The 15,700-nt window shown below is 41.6% G+C and overlaps 2 long non-coding RNA genes across 3 annotated transcripts in view; one reads left to right on the top strand and one right to left on the bottom strand.

Annotated features, from left to right (window-relative positions):
• Positions 1 to 577: 577 nt before the first annotated feature.
• On the bottom strand, positions 578 to 8,714 carry LOC143420954 (uncharacterized). The gene is made up of 3 exons (XR_013100698.1): positions 8,584 to 8,714; positions 8,224 to 8,288; positions 578 to 1,317 (listed from the first exon to the last, which is right to left on the bottom strand). It is a non-coding gene; the product is annotated as an uncharacterized LOC143420954 (long non-coding RNA).
• A 104-nt stretch (positions 8,715 to 8,818) lies between these two features.
• The window catches only part of LOC143420955 (uncharacterized), a 75,199-nt gene continuing 68,317 nt past the window's right edge, over positions 8,819 to 15,700 (top strand). For both annotated transcript variants that reach the window (XR_013100699.1, XR_013100700.1), the window contains exon 1: positions 8,819 to 8,950. This is a non-coding gene — a long non-coding RNA (uncharacterized LOC143420955). The remainder of the gene's footprint in view (positions 8,951 to 15,700) is intronic.

The raw sequence follows: 15,700 nt of genomic DNA, 5'->3' as shown, positions 1-15,700 counted from the left end.
TCACCAGTTAAGTTAAATAAGCCTCACAGCTACTGTCACGACCCATTATGTGGGGAGTAGGCGAGACAGCTAAACACCACTTCCACACAATTTAGATGCAATAAAACACTGACAGCTTTTTTATCCACTTCATTAAGCCAGTAATTTCTTATAAAAATCTCCCGCATTAATCCTGCCGATGGTTTCCCTGCGGTTCCTTAAGCTCTCCTCCAACCTTAGCCGCCTTGCTTTGATTCTTACTCAAATAGGCGCTAATTTGAGATAAATTATGCATCCACATGTAGCCTACCCATGCCAAGGAATATAAAGTGTGACACTGTGAAAGATGGTGAATTAAAGCAAAGTGTGATACCTTGACGGACTAATGGCAGATAGGTTAGGCCTGTCAGCCGGATGGTTTGTTGATCTGCATGTCACTTCACATTTGAAGAAGTAGAGAGGTCATGCTTATGATGTTTTGAAGGTCATTTGAAGTCATAGCTATTCCTGGAAGACCTTGCGGTGAGATGAAGAGCCCATGATATACTTAAATGAAGACACTCTAAAAGAATAAACAGAGTCATTTTTAGTTGTCCTTTAATTCCAATATGAATATCAAACATTTTTGATTCCATGCAGGGAAATTCAAGTGTCACAACAGCTGAAATACAAGAACAGATGCACACATAAGTAAGTTCAACAGTCAAAATGTATCTAATTTATCTAAATATGAGCATCTTTTATATGCCAGCGTAGCTCGAGAAATTAAAAGGTATTTAATTCTGTATATGCTGACGCGAAGTACACCGAGACAAAAATAGTAGCAAATAAACTGAGGCGGCAACAAAATCTGAATACAGAAAAAGCACTTGAGGGAACAAAAATTGTCTGGTGGTTAACGTGTCTCATGCCTGCAGACAGCTTAAAAAGCAGCTATTGCACTTGTACTGTAGCAGCAAAAACAAAGCGTGCTTCTAATAATGCAAAACCTGGATGTGTGCACTTCATCCCGAGCAGGTGTATTTATTGTCAGTTTGCTGGAAAAAAAAAAACCCCCAAAAACCTCTCTTCATTTACCCAGGCTGAATTTAAAGTGACTGAAGTAAACTACATGCAATCAAGATATTGGTAAAATAATATCCATGAGCTACTGTTTACTGGAACACCTGGGTCACCTCGTGTCCACTCTGTATCACAGTGACTGAAAAGAATCTGTAGATGGGGCTGTTGTCTGCTGTTTCAGCTGCCGTCTCTCGCTCTTTGGCCGGTCTTTCTGCTCCGTGGTGCAGGCAACATGGAGATCAACATCACACGCGGAGACCTTCCAGTCAGAGAGAGCTGGAGAAAAAGGAGACTGTGGGGAAGTTGAGGAAGCAGCAGAGAGCGAGCCGTATGATGTACAACTGTAATTTAGCGCTGCAGCAGGTCTTGAAATTGCCTTGCTTTATCAAAGGCAACACTCCTCCTTCCCCTGTCCCTAATAAGTAAGCTTAACTAATAATGAAATAAAGCGAGCAGAACATACTTTTGCCTGTGATGTCATGCCCACTTCCGCACGCCGGTCCGCCCATCATCTCAGATCTCTTAGTATCATTACGACGACGATATTGCTATTACGTTCTTAATAAAACTCAGTCAGCGGTGTGCTATCTCCCATCTTTACATTTTATTAACCATGCTTATGAGAGATGAGGGAAAAATGATGTGGCTAAGTAAGACGTCGCAGATAGGTGACAGATGTAATACAGGCTACACTGGAGCTCCAGTGAGAACAATTATTCAGCATAGACAAGGCAAGCTGGTGCTGAGATGATCTGACATCAAAAACTGTAAGCAAGGCAGTTAGTAGCACGATCATAGCAGTTCGGCTTTGCTTATAGTCAAAACTGGAGTTCCTAATAACGTGTAATACAAATATGAACTGCTCCAAAATATGCACAAGGCATCTTGTAAATCACAAAAACCAGATGCCTAGTCGTGTAACAGGATAAAGGGTGTTCAAAAGTTCTTTGTTTCTACCTTTCTTCTTTTAAAAAGATGGCTAACTTAAGAGATTTGTGTGTCTTTGTAATAAATGAATTGGGGTAATTGGATAACAGATTGCCAATCATAACAGAAAAGTAATAAAGGCATTATTTGGACAGTAATTGAGTCAGTAAGTCACTACCTTGGTCCAGCTTCTTTGCTTACTCATTAACTATCCTCCTTCATTTTGGAGGCTTTATTTGTTATCTCTCTGGTACCTAGGTTAAAAAAATCAGTCAGGTGGACAAAGCTTAAGTAAGGAAATACAACTTTCATGGGGATATTTTGGTATCCAATAAAAACCCATCCATGCCAAAAACATCACCTGATTTTCCCACAGCCGACACACAAACAGAAAACCTAGTTTGAGGTTTCTGTTGCAACATATCATTAAAGCAAAACAGACCTGTCATAAGGTGTTCACTGCTTTTTTTTTGAGAAGCTAACCAGTACAGCAAACTGCTCTACTACCCTTAATGTGCAGCAATGGGAGAAGCGGTATGAGGAGAGGGGAAAAGGATAACGACAGTGGAAGTTAGAGGAAGGGACAGGCGTCTCCTGCATTTTCTGGTCAGCTAGCAGAGCGTGGAACGAAGGGGCCAGCGGGCCAGCAGCCAGCTAATGGGGACCAGCAGTGAGCACGGGGCCAGGGACAGCGCTGACAAAAGGAACAGCGACAGATGCCATTATCTCAGCCTCATGCAGATACAATGGAGCTGGACAACACGGGTCCTGACACTTGCAGACATTTGTGAGCGAGCGTGTGGGCCGAGAGAAGGGGGCGTGTGTGTGTGCGCGCGCGTGCGTGCACTGTGAAGTTAATAGAACACGATGGAGGAGAAGTGGATTATCATGGAGACTACAATTTCTTGGTAACACTCTGAGCTCCGCTGCACCCCTTGCATGCATGCGTGCATGCGCGTATGCAATTCACGTGTGTATTTGAGTATAGCCTACATGACCTCATCTTGTTACAGAAAGACAGCTGGATCAGTCACCCATCACTTGCTTAGAATTCAGGGGCATCGTGGAAAGCGCACCACATTTGGTTTCATATTTCTCTGGGTGCTACTCTTGGACTTAAATTATGCAGCGTTCACTTCAACCAAGGATGTTCTGGTCATTTGGACAACCAAAAACGTGTCAGGGTGGGGTTTTCGAGGGGTGGGGGATATTAGCTGGCTGTGGTGATGCTTTTAGCAGGATTGGCAAAGGCAGAGAAGGGCTGTTAAGCAGCAGTTTTTGGGAGGGATAAGAAATGTGAGCTTTAGCCAGTGTAGTGCAGTGACATGGGACAGCGTTATTGACTGTGGCGGTGCATGCTGACAGTGGATTGTCAGCCCCTGCAGTCATTTGCCAGACTGAGCGAATGCAAGGATCAGAGTTCTTGGAGCTTAGAGAACGAGAGAAAAGAAAGTGAGACAGGGAGGGATGGCACGGAAAGGAGAGCAGAGAGACTGGCAGCCATACAAATGCAGGAATATAAACATAATACACACACAAAAAAACACACACACACAAACACACACTGAGATGTGGGCACCCCGCAGAGTGTCTGACACTGATGCTGCCAGACTAATCAGGGTACTCTCCCACTCTTTCACTTGCTCATTAGTGTTAGAGGAGAAGCCAGACAGTTGTGACGTTGCAACGAGGTTTTGTCTTGCCGTTGTAACCATGTTTGGTGTGAGAGGGTAAGCAGTGATTTTAAAAGTGTTTGAAACAGGTCCGTGACATACTTTGAATGCACTCTCACATGATAGATTGAGCGGTAATATTTTTTGTTGTCGTTCGCTATGTAGAAGCTGTCTGCTTTAATAGAACAGTAACTTTAAAATACAATATCTGAATACATTTTACAGACTTGTAGCATCTCATCCCTGTGTAAGAAGGAATTTGTGTGGCTGCAATGATTCTGAAGGCAAAAAGCTGACCAGTGAAATCAACAGAGGCTGAATATCTCAGATTCAAGAGAATATTGGAAAAAATCTGATATTTTTTTCCATCTATTGCTTGAGAAATTTTTCATATATTCAAGCCACCCTTGACTCGTGAAGGCATTATTTTAAAATTCAAAACAGAAAAAGGGGGTCCAGGTGAAGACCTGCAGGAAAGCTATGACCAGGACACAGCGTTATGTTTGTGCCTAAAGTGCTTTCTAATTACTTAACATAACTTTATTTTGTCATTTCGGCCAACACCTTTGACATAATGTTTTGCCATTTGAGGTGTGGTGTATTCATTTTGTGACATATAATTAATACAAAGTCCCTAGTTTACATGATGAGGTTTTAGGTCAGATTTGCTGACCTTATCATAACTGTTTTGCTCTTCAAACTAAACAAAAAAATGTATCAGCCACAGGTTGTGTTTTGTAACAGTTTATCTCAAGATGTTTGTTTGATGTAACCTGTTTTAGTTAAAAAGGATGCATAAATCCTGAGATTTATGCATCCTTTCATATCAATCCACCGGTAACAAATGGAAAAAAATCATTTTTATAGGACTTTATTAATTCTTGAGAACACAAGGGGTTAACAAGTGACAAGATTCCAAAAGACCCTAGACCCTTTCTAAAAATAACATTTGAGGGAAAACCTGCTCGTGCATTAACCAGTGTGTCAGCAGTAAATCCTTCACAACACTCTCACACAAACTGACTTTATTAGCCGTTCCATTAATGCCCGTCTGTTTTTTTTATGTTTTCCCTTTACGGTCCCAGCATGACTTATACAACCACAGGTTTGCTTTTCGTGATTTGTTGCCCCTAAATGGAATAACAAGAGCAAGAAGAATACCGAAGCGGCTACTGCCAAGACATTACAAAGGCTGCTCGGCGCTGAACGGCACAAGGCAAAAGACTAGCGTTGTTATAGCTGTCAAAAAGGCCTCTGAGAATGCCCGCACCGAAGTGCGTTTAAAAGTGATGGAGTGGGCTTGAGTAAAGAGAGTTGGGAGCTTTTAATGCAACAGAACATAAGAAAACAAAGATCCTAAGGTCATATTTAAGTGTGTTATTGACTGGGGCAAAAACAAATCTAAACACAACTCATACACAGTACTTTAAAAGCTTAAACTAACTCAATAAAACTCACGTAGTTGAATGTGGGACCACTGAACAGCAGTCATAAAAAGAAGGTCTTTAAATAAACCAATAAAATGTATATTCAGATCTTAGGGAGAAGTACAGAAAAAAATCAAGAGTAATGATGCAGAAAACTCCCCCTTTGTCTGGCATATTATTACATATCGCATTATTGATTTTTACTGAAGCATCAAGTAGTGTTTTCGTCTCACAACCGTGTCTAACTGCTTTATATACTGTTAATATAGTCAAGCAATCCCAAAACTACAAGTTAGGTCATGAGTTAAATCGGAGACAGCCTGCGATGATTAATGTGGAGCAAAAAGGGCTTCCTGCTCTAATCTGTATTCATTTTTCTAAGACCTGCAAATTAAACAGCAAGAATTCAACACATTAAACGATTTCCCTTTGGGTGCATGAGTTTTCTGTGCATCCCAAAAGAGTTGCAAATTGTTCTTGAAGTTTTACACCGTGACAATGCTGCTTTTACTATATGTTATTAATGATAGGGTGGGGCACAAAATAGGACTGTGTTAGAGTTTCAGGATATTAATAAGAAAAGAAAGTTGAATGAAACCAGCACTTGGGTCCAAATAGAAAAACCTAATAAATGCAGTGAAGGAAAAAAACTATATTGGAGAAGAAGCATAAAGTCATTGAAAATGCCTTTTTCAGAGTTTCAAGGAACTTTGGTGCAGAAAGTTATGCGACTTATAAGAAAGGCAATGGGCATGGATACTAAAATAAAAATAGTGCTTCCATTTATGAATAGATGGACTTTGGAGGTGGCAGATGATCAAAGCAGCCAGATGATCAGACTGTAGATGGCTGAGAGAGCAGGGGTCGCAGGGTTATGTTTGTCTTTGGACACTGTGCACACTCTTGACTGGGTGCTCACTTGTTTCCCTCCCAGAAAACTTTGGAAACTTGGGAGTAGTTTCTGACTTTCGTCCCTCCTTCCTTCTTCCCTTCCCTGTTTCCTTTCCCTCTACCACTCAATCTGGGAGTCATGCTAATGACCCCGCTGTCTGCCCTGGCAGTTTCTCATAACACAACTTATCAGCACAGAGCAGGAGTATGGGTATTTTTAAACTCTCTTGCACACACACACACACGCACTTACATGCATATACTTTCTTACTATTCAGTAGACTCGCGGGGAACCTGAGCTGAGGTCCAGATTGAAAATGTGATGTGTGCTAATGCATTCAGAACAGAGGTGAGGTTGGTCCTTTCCTTTTCTGTAAGCCAGCAGTGGGAACACCAGCCCCAATATGGTAAGCTAGAAAGGCGAGCACATTACAGTGGCTGAGTAATGAGAACCATGGAGCTCCAGTCATTCCCACATTCACACACACACACACACACAGAGGCTGGTCTGTGGGAGTGTGTGAAGCAGTATAAGACTCCAGCAGAGTAGTACCAGTGCTATCCTCTCCTGATGGTGATGCTGTGTGAAGTGCAGAGCTGTTCGACACAGACTCCAGCTGCTGCTGCCCTGTATTCAAATGGCACCACAAGACATCGGCACGCTGTCTCTTGGTTCTTATTAGACTCAGCCTCTCACTCTTTTTGTCTCTTGTCTTTTTTTTTTGTTTTTTCTTCTCCCAAACCTCTCAACTTATGTACACCCGCGGCATCCCACTTTTGCTTTGCTTCCCCCCCTCTCTCTCCGCCTCCCCTTTTCTTTACTTCTTTCCTCTTCTTGTCATGTGTTCTGTGCTCTTGTGACTGTTAGGCATCAATTTGTGGCACATCAAAAGATGTGGAGGGGGAAAAGAGGATGCATGGGGAGAGAAGTTTATAAGTATTCTTAATTTATTTGCTGAGTGCCTTCAAAGGAACATTTGAGAATCTCAGCGCTTTATTTATGTCAATTGCTGTTTTGTTTTGTTTTTTGTTGCTTTTTTTATTCCACAGTCATGCAACTTTTACTTGTAAAAATCGAAGTGGGATCAGTCAGGGTGTGTACATGTGCTAAAAATACACATTGTGCATGCAGTACATGTCAGTGTGTGCATTTGTATTTGTGAGGGGGTGTTCTGTGACAGCAAACATTTTCACGAAGCGTAATAGAGAGGTGAGACACTGGAGTTTGCAGCATGCTGGTTTTCCACTTTATCACGTGCACTCAGGTCCACACAAAGTACAAACAATGAGTCAGCCTTATATAAAGTATATGAGGGATGTATGTGTGCAGGATTATGGTGCACTGTTGGTTATCTAAAGTTTGGAAATAATGTTTAAACAACACATTTACACATTTCGAAACCTTGAAAATGTATTCACAAGTTATATATAGTCACACCGACATATTCTTGCTTACTGTAACATGTTGAAAACTACTTTTAGGGAATTTTATCTTAAAAAAATGACAATATTGCTATGTAAGATGCCTACTGAAGGGGAATTGTTTTATATATATATTTCACACATGGTGTCAATAGGATCTATATGCTTAAAGGATGAACAAATTTATATAACTGAAAGAAGCAAGATGAAGGAAATTCAAACATGAAAAGTAACAACAAAAAATAATTCATAATTCAAGTTTCCAAGAGGTAATTATTATTATAATTAAATAATCAATTTCATCACTTAAAGCATTAGAAATAATGAAAAAAATACAGGCTCATCAGACTAATGCCTGGTAAGTATAAATACTTAATTTTTTGCTTAAAAAATAAATAAATAAAATGCTCTATAGCGCAATAAAAAAGGTAACTTACACATAATGTATCGCTCAATATTGGAATACGATTATTAATGTCACATTTGAATGCCAAACCACTCTGCATTTAATTATTTGTTATTATTCATTTCCATCTCTTTTCTACAGGTCACCCCCAACTGGTCTGGCAGATGACCGCCTGTCCCTGAGCCTGGTTCTGCCAGGGTTTTCTTCCTGCTAAAATGGAGTTTTTCCTTCCTGCGGTTTTCTCTGTTTTCTTTATATTATTGCAGGGTCTTTACCTTACAATATAAAGTGCCTTGAGGCTATATGAATTAAATTCAATTGAAACTGGACAACAACAAACATGAAGGGCACATAGAAAAAAGGAGTGTAGAGAGTGGAGTGACGGCATACTGGATGCAGGTGGTCTTATGTAGCAATAGTGAGTTTAAAGACTTACCTGTTCTTCACCTGTTTCTCACTTGAACCGGAAAACAGACGTGATGAATTCGAAGCTACCGGTAGCTGAAAAATGAAGTTGACCTCTGGTGAGTGCGCATGCTCGACGGCTGCCTGAGCTAACTTTACTAAAATGTTAGCACAATAAGCTAGTTTAAAAAGTCCTCGGCAGAAAGCCTGAACTTCTTGTATTAAAAATGGAACTTGCACAATATATAAGGACAATCTCCTCATCAAAAAACACTAAGGCTCTCAAGACTGTTAACATCTGTAACCGATTGAAACTGCTAACTTGATTTTGGCTCTTGCAAACTTTTGTTTATTTATGTTCCCCTTAATTTATTTTATTTTTTGTACTCACTTTTGTCTCACTGTCCTTGTCACTCTTTCTGTTCCTCATTGTACTACCACAATGTTATCTTTTATGTGATCCCTGTTTTACTTGACTGTATGTCTATAATGTGATAAATAAAGTTTAAAAAAAAAAAAAAAGCTAGTTTAATATCAGTGTGTGTAAGCTAGCAAACCAACAGTCAGACTACGATGTAAATAAATGAGAACCACAGACCGGAGTAAAGTTTAGCTCTGAGGGTGGAGAGTGGACTCTGGCTCCAACCAGCAATACTGACGGGATTACTGTGTATTTCACAGGTGGATGCTGTCATCACCAGTATTGAAAGACGAACAAGGCTAAATTCAACTTTAAATAGACTACATGGTGCGTTTTGGTAAGTACTCTGTAGTGACGTTCAACTAATTCCCGTTAGTACACTGTTTGTTGGGTTAATTGTTAGTTTTTTTGATATAATTGTAGGAAATAAACTGATAATTAATCCAACAATGATTACAGTAACTACAGGATAGTTAAATAAAACACTGATTGGGTAGTTCGGATGCTATTAATTGTATCTTTTTGTCAAAGAGATACATCTAACAGTAACTTACTAACTAATATGGCTGATTCAGGCTAGCTGCTTTGGTCTAGTTGACCAAAAGATGTCTTATTTCCTATTTTTTAATTTCCTATCACAGTAAAATGCAAAACAATTTCTGCAATCTAAAAGAGACAGAAGTTACCAAAGAAAATTTCCCCCAATCTTTTCTGAACTCACTGAAAAACCAAACTGGACTAAAACAGCAGAAAACAAGCAAAACAAAAATAAATTTTGTTTTGAATTTGATAATATCTTCTAGTAGAGCTGTGCCAGCTGTGAAATTTTAGATCAGTACCCATGTTTAAAATAATAATTTGCCCAGTAGCAGAAAGTCTTGAAGGATTTCCTCAATTCTTTCATATTTGGAAATTCGATCCACAAACCTGTTGGAACTTAACACAAAACAGCATACAGGGGAATATTGGACAGTATTGACTTACTTTGATTTTTTTAATGTGCTATCCCATTTTTTTGCGCTATCATGCAAGATCACTGCTTGAATGTTGGCATGTTCAGTGGCGTTCAAAATGTCTTTAATTTGGTTAATTTAGTATCTGCTGTCACTTGGCGTGCCTTGCATAGTGGCTGAGTGGAGTTTGCAGTGAGAGGACACCTGAACTGTTTATTATTTCTGAGGCAAAAATAAGATGGAAAACCTTCAGTCAGCACTCAGTCCATCTGAGCCAGACTCATTTTAAAAGACAAGCAGCTCTTCCACTGAAGGATCCAGGGTCACCAGTATATGCTAATAGGAAATCTCTGTGGACTTGCAGTTTCTCATCACATAACCCATCTGCACAACACAGTGGCTGTGTATTTTAGACTCTGCTGCAGCCTGCCTTCCTCTCTTCCTCCCTGTCTTTCTCTCTCCCCTCTTCTGTCTTACTGTCTTTTCTCAGACTCGCATATATGTGGTGGGTTGAGCACAAGCAAGAGCACCTAAACTCACACACACAAAGTGCGCACTCACGCACACACACATACACACGCGCACACAGCAGGAGTGGGGCCTGCAGCTCCTGGGTGTTTTGTGGGTTGGATTCACACCGATGCTTTCTCTGACTGCACTATTGTTATTTAAATGTGGGAGGGCGATCAGCAGCAAGCATTAATGGCATCCTCAGCACTGCGGATTCTGCACAAGACACACACACTTGCACGCACAAAAGCGTACGCACATAGACATGCACACGTGCACGTGCGAGACTCACACTTTCACGCAAACCTTGTGGATGCACCTTGAGGGCCATATGAATAACAAATACCTCTGCCATCTGCAATACCACAGAGTATTCCCGACCATTTCGGCACATTAGTCAGCAGTCCTTTGACTTAGGCTCTCCACGCACTACTTGGTGTATTAGCAGCAATCTCCCTCGCCACGATACGCTGCGTTTAAGAAAGTGCAGTTTGAAGAGAAGTTTGTTTTCTAAGCTTAAACTTTATGTCGCTGCCGATCTGACCTTGTCCTCTCGAGTTTGATGTAATGGGAGGTGCTTGAGTCATTTGCTGCGGCGATGTTTTGTTCTGTCAAGGCCAATCTGAGCCCGGCTCGAATACCTGTGGTGATGGTATCGTTTTAAACTGGTGAAGACCTCCCCCACCTCCCCGACACTGCCAGACCAAATGGGATTAGACAGGCACCCCTGGCCATTAACACTTGATCCTTACCTGATTTCTTTCTCCCTAGGAAACCACGGCTGAAATAGTCAGACATGTTGCCTTTCGATTCCACATGATAAAAGATGTTAGTTCAGAACTGTGGCAAGTGAGTCCAGTGGTGTTATAATGCAGCAAAATGAATTTGGAAGAAAGTTTTGTCATCTTCCAAGTTCATAATGTAGTAGAAATTATATGCAGTGGAGTATTTTTTTTTTAAGTTGCAACACAATATTTGAATTTGAGGCTTAGCTCAGTACTGTCATTGTTGGTGGTTGTGATTGTTTGACAGAATTTGGCAGTTGCATATATTTTCATGGGCTGAAATTCACCTAGATTTTGGTTATTTTGGTACCCTAACAATTTATTTTCAATGATGTGTAGACACAGATTACTGAGATATACATCAAACTTACCTGCAAGGTCAAAATAGACATAATTGATGCTTTTGTATAGTCCATTTTTGCAGGATATTTCTAGTTTTCGGATGAGTGCATATTATAGGTATTAGACACCAGATTCCCTAACAGACTTGTCACATCCATAGATACTCATTTGGAGATGGTCTTGGAATATTTGTGAATTTCAGTCAAAGCATATATGGCGACAGGTCTGCGAATCCTGCTAAACACCCAAGCTGTCATAATGTTATGTCTGTAGACACTAAGGTTTTGTTTAGATGGCCAACATTTAGGTACACTTAGTAAATTTCACTTATTATTTAAATTGCTCTTTTAAGTATTCTATCAGGAAATTATTGAACAGCTCTCCAAGTTTATCATGTGCAGAGTTTAAGTTGTTAGTGTCCAAACTGTGCGGTATTAAAAACTGCAGCGGCATCTCTACACTTTTGCTCAGCCGCTGCAAAGTTTGTGATATGGGGCTAATAATGTTGTAGCCTGTAGTTATTTACTAAGATAATATCTTTCCCACCTGCACTGAGCAAAATTCTCTTGTTTTGCTCTTTTTTTCCAGCTAAAATTTGAATATGATTTTAGATGCTTCAAGCCTCGCTGAAAGATGTTGATATCACTTAAATGCTGATGTGTTTAGCACTTTTCTAATATCAGTTTTAGGTCAGCTACATCAATAGATTTTTTTTTGATAGATTACTTTTCATTTTGCCTCTCAGGAATTTGTGTAATTGTTTATGTAATCAATGTTAACGTCAAGATAATGTGAATTTGGTTTATCACAGAACAATTTTTCTCATTTCTGTGTAATTAAATAAGCAGTTATTTAATAATTATTGCTTACAGTATTGGGTTAACTAACTACTTTTGTCTAAAAGAAAGCATAAGAATTAGTAATTACATCTAGTTATTATTAAAAAAAATACTAGAAGGCATTTTTTGTGACAGGAGAGCTGATTTGGAGAGCTGGCAAGCGTTTCTGAGTTTATGAGCACAAGAATCTCCTCGGTTCCTTGGAAGTTTGCGTTTCATCGATGTTGATGTTTAAATGCAAGCGTTTTTGAGGAACATTCACGAATATGTGTGTGTGTGTGTGTGTGTGTGTGTGTGTGTGTGTGTGTGTGTGTGTGTGTGTGTGTGTAAGAGTGCATCTGTGTGAGTCCGAGTGTGTGTTGCAGAGTGTTGTCAGAAGTGATCCTATTTTCATTACTCACTGGCTCAAAGGAGGAGGTGAGGCCCTGGCTTGCAGCAGTGATAAATGCATTACCCCAATAAACCCTGTCTCCACTGAGGTGCTGAATGCTGACACGCACACACACAAAAACACAGACACGAGGGAGGTGGTTGGGGAGGAGGTGGTGACAGAGAGAGAGTAAGAAGGATGTATAGATGGAAGGAGTGAAGAGACAATCAGATAAGGAGAGAAAGACAGTGACAGCTAAGAGGAGATGAGAAAGAGAAGATGGAGGAAGAGAAAGGGAAAAAAAAAACAACAGAGGTTGGGATACAGGGGAAAAGTGAAAGGGAAAAGTGACAGGTGCCCAGGAAAACGGAGTGACAGCAGAGAGAGGAGACGGAGGAAAGGATGGAGGCAGACACTAAAGAGAAAGAATGAGAGAGAGTGGAGGGGCAGGTGGAGGGAGTGGTGGGTGTAGAGAAGCAGAAGGTTAGGGGTAGAGGGGTGCTAATGGCTGTATGCAGAGCAGGACTGGAGGGCACGCGGGGGCTTGTGGGAGCAGAGGAGCAGCAGGGTTGGTGGATGGTTTCAGTAGGTATAGATAGGAAGGGAGGTGAAGGATCAGTGGTGTCCAGCTGGCCTCTTCCTCTGCCCCTCATTAGAGTAGCACAGGTCTGTTGAGAATAGTAATCCAGGAGGAGATGAGGTCCATATTCTGTGTGGAGTGTTCATTTCCCCACATGTAGATTTAAGTTGATTAAATTACCCGTATTCCTGCCTGATCTAACCTACATTAAGAGAAGTTCTCACATATGCACACTCCCATTTTTGGATTCAAACCCAAAAAGCTGAGTTTATTTATCAACGTGCCATCAAATTGAAATATTCTAAATGTCTTCATGTAATATTGATTTCATCCACACACAGCCCGGCGCATTTGGTATCATTAAAATGTGGGCGTCTGCACTAGAAGTGTGGTATTGAACAAAGTTTGGATGCGCAGCACAACTTTGTAGTGATTGACATAAACCTTCAGTACGCCAAAATGTGTGTGTTGTTGATATCATGCATGTTTTTGCTTTTTATTTTGGTGTAGAAACACAGATGTACATGATGTTTAATGTCTTAGGCAGATACACTATATGCGTGTTTATGCATCAGTGTCTGTGGCCAAAAAATGCTTGTGTGGGCATATTATAGGATGAATGTGCGTGCAAAGGCTGTATGGTTAAAAAGTGTGTGTTTAGTAAGAATGCATCTTAGTGTATTTATTTGTAAAGGCAGTTGTTTATGTGTGTGCAGCATATGTGTGTGCATATATGGAATGAGAATATAAAGAATCTGGCCTTGTGTGTATGCAGTGTTTTCATGAATATTTGTGAATGACTGTGGGTGTGTGTGCTCAAACTCCTAATCACCAACTTCCTCCCTCTCTCTCTCTCTTCTTTGCCTCCCAGCCCACCGCCTCTGGTAATGAGGTGAGGGTAGGAGCAGATCAGAACCCTTAGCGAAGTGGACTGGCCCCGTCCTCAGTCGCAGCTACATGCGGGTCAGGCCTCCCTCATTAGCCGCCATCACTGTGACATCACAGGTGAAAGCGGCGGTGTGCAAATTGAAAACACCAAGTTCACCAAATCAAATCAGAACCTGAACAAAGACCTGCCGAGTCTGAGCTTTAAAAAAAGGGGGGGGGGGGAAAGAGAAAATAGAAGAAAGTGTTAAGCAGGTCTTTTAAAAAAAAATTTTATTTTATTTTTAATGAATTAGAGGAGGAGCTGGATATTGTGTGTTGAAGTAGTGGGAGGGTGTCTGAGAGGGGTGAGAGGGGAGAATACAATTAAAAGAGAGCAGAGAGTCAGGGGGACTGACCTGGTGATGGGAGAGGAGAAGGGGCAGTTCTGAGTGCACGTGAACCACATAATGAAAGGTTGAACTTTTTGTGGCCAGGCTGGCATACCAAATCAACTCACCCTGGGAGTGTTGAGGGGGACAAGAGGGGAAAGAGTCCGTAGTGCGGCGTGAGAGAGGGAGGAAGGAGAAATGGAAAGATCAAGTGACCTAAATGAAAGAAGCAAAGGCGAAGGAGAGGCACAGACTTTAACGAGGGACAAGGGAGGTAGAGAGGGACTGAGCATGGGAGGGACAGAGGGATGCAGACCAACTAGCTGAATGAGTAGCGAGGAGGAGGCTGGAGAAGGAAAGGAGGGAGAGACGGAGAGAGTGAGAGGCCCCCGCTATGTGGCTGCCATGGGGGCCTGAGTGACAGAAATTAATAATTAGTGACAATGATTGACAGCACTCCCTCCATCTGCGGCTCTCTGCCGCCTCGCAACGCCTGCCTCCGCCAGCGACCGCGGGCACAATGAGCTCCAGAGGGATTGTGGGAGACGCACTTGATTGACAACTGCCTCCTGGAGAGACGAGGGAAGTGGAGTGGTGGGCTGAGGCAGAGGAGAGAGAAAGGAAGGCGTGAAAGAGAGGAGGGTCGGTGTAGGAGAGGGAGCGATGGAGGGAGAGGTGGGTGAAAGGGGCAAAGAGGGGACAGAACAAGAGAGGGGGGTTGGGAATTTAGGAAGATGGTCAGAGATTGAGGGAAGAAATGCTGCCATCAGCTCCTCTTCTATTATCATCCCCACTTTCTCCATCACACCTAGGGTTGCTCATATTGCCATTCCCTCCTCCACCCTGACACTAGCAGCCTTATGCAAAAGTGACAAATTTACCACAGAAGGGAGGAAATGGATAAATAAAGAGGAGAAAATGAGAAAGCGGGGTTGAGGCCTCGGGTTTCCGTGGTGAGAGGGAATAGCCTGTAAATAGTCATCAGCGGGGAATTTGTCACTCTCTCTGCTTCTGTCCTGTCTCTCTTTTCCTCGCGCCATCCTTCTCCACCCTTCCATCACTCCTGCTAGCCATCCCTACTTTCTTTCTCTTTGCTGTCAGCTGTGACACCACGAAGTGTCTCGGGTTTGCTATGCGCCTTTTCTTTCTCTGGAGGTGGAAATGCATCCGTGTAGGCATGAAACCTTGTATGACGATGTGCAAACCTCATGACATGAAGTCAAACGAATGTCATTTCTCCAACACATTTTTTCCTCTCCTTTTTCTTTTATCTTTGTTCCTTATCCGCCCCCGTCACATTTTTCTTCTCTCCCTGCCCTGTTTTTTTCCTCATTCATTTCATTCCCTTTTGATACCCTTTTTCATCTACTTCCCTCTGGTGTACCCTTCTCTTCATCCTTTTTCCTTCCATGCCAGACCCATTTCAGCCTGCCATGACATGGCCTGAGCTAA

Source organism: Maylandia zebra, linkage group LG11, assembly GCF_041146795.1.
Source record: "Maylandia zebra isolate NMK-2024a linkage group LG11, Mzebra_GT3a, whole genome shotgun sequence".
In the NCBI taxonomy this organism is placed as follows: Eukaryota; Metazoa; Chordata; class Actinopteri; order Cichliformes; family Cichlidae; genus Maylandia; species Maylandia zebra.
Note: the sequence above shows the minus strand (reverse complement) of the source record. Positions and strands in the feature narration are given on the sequence as shown.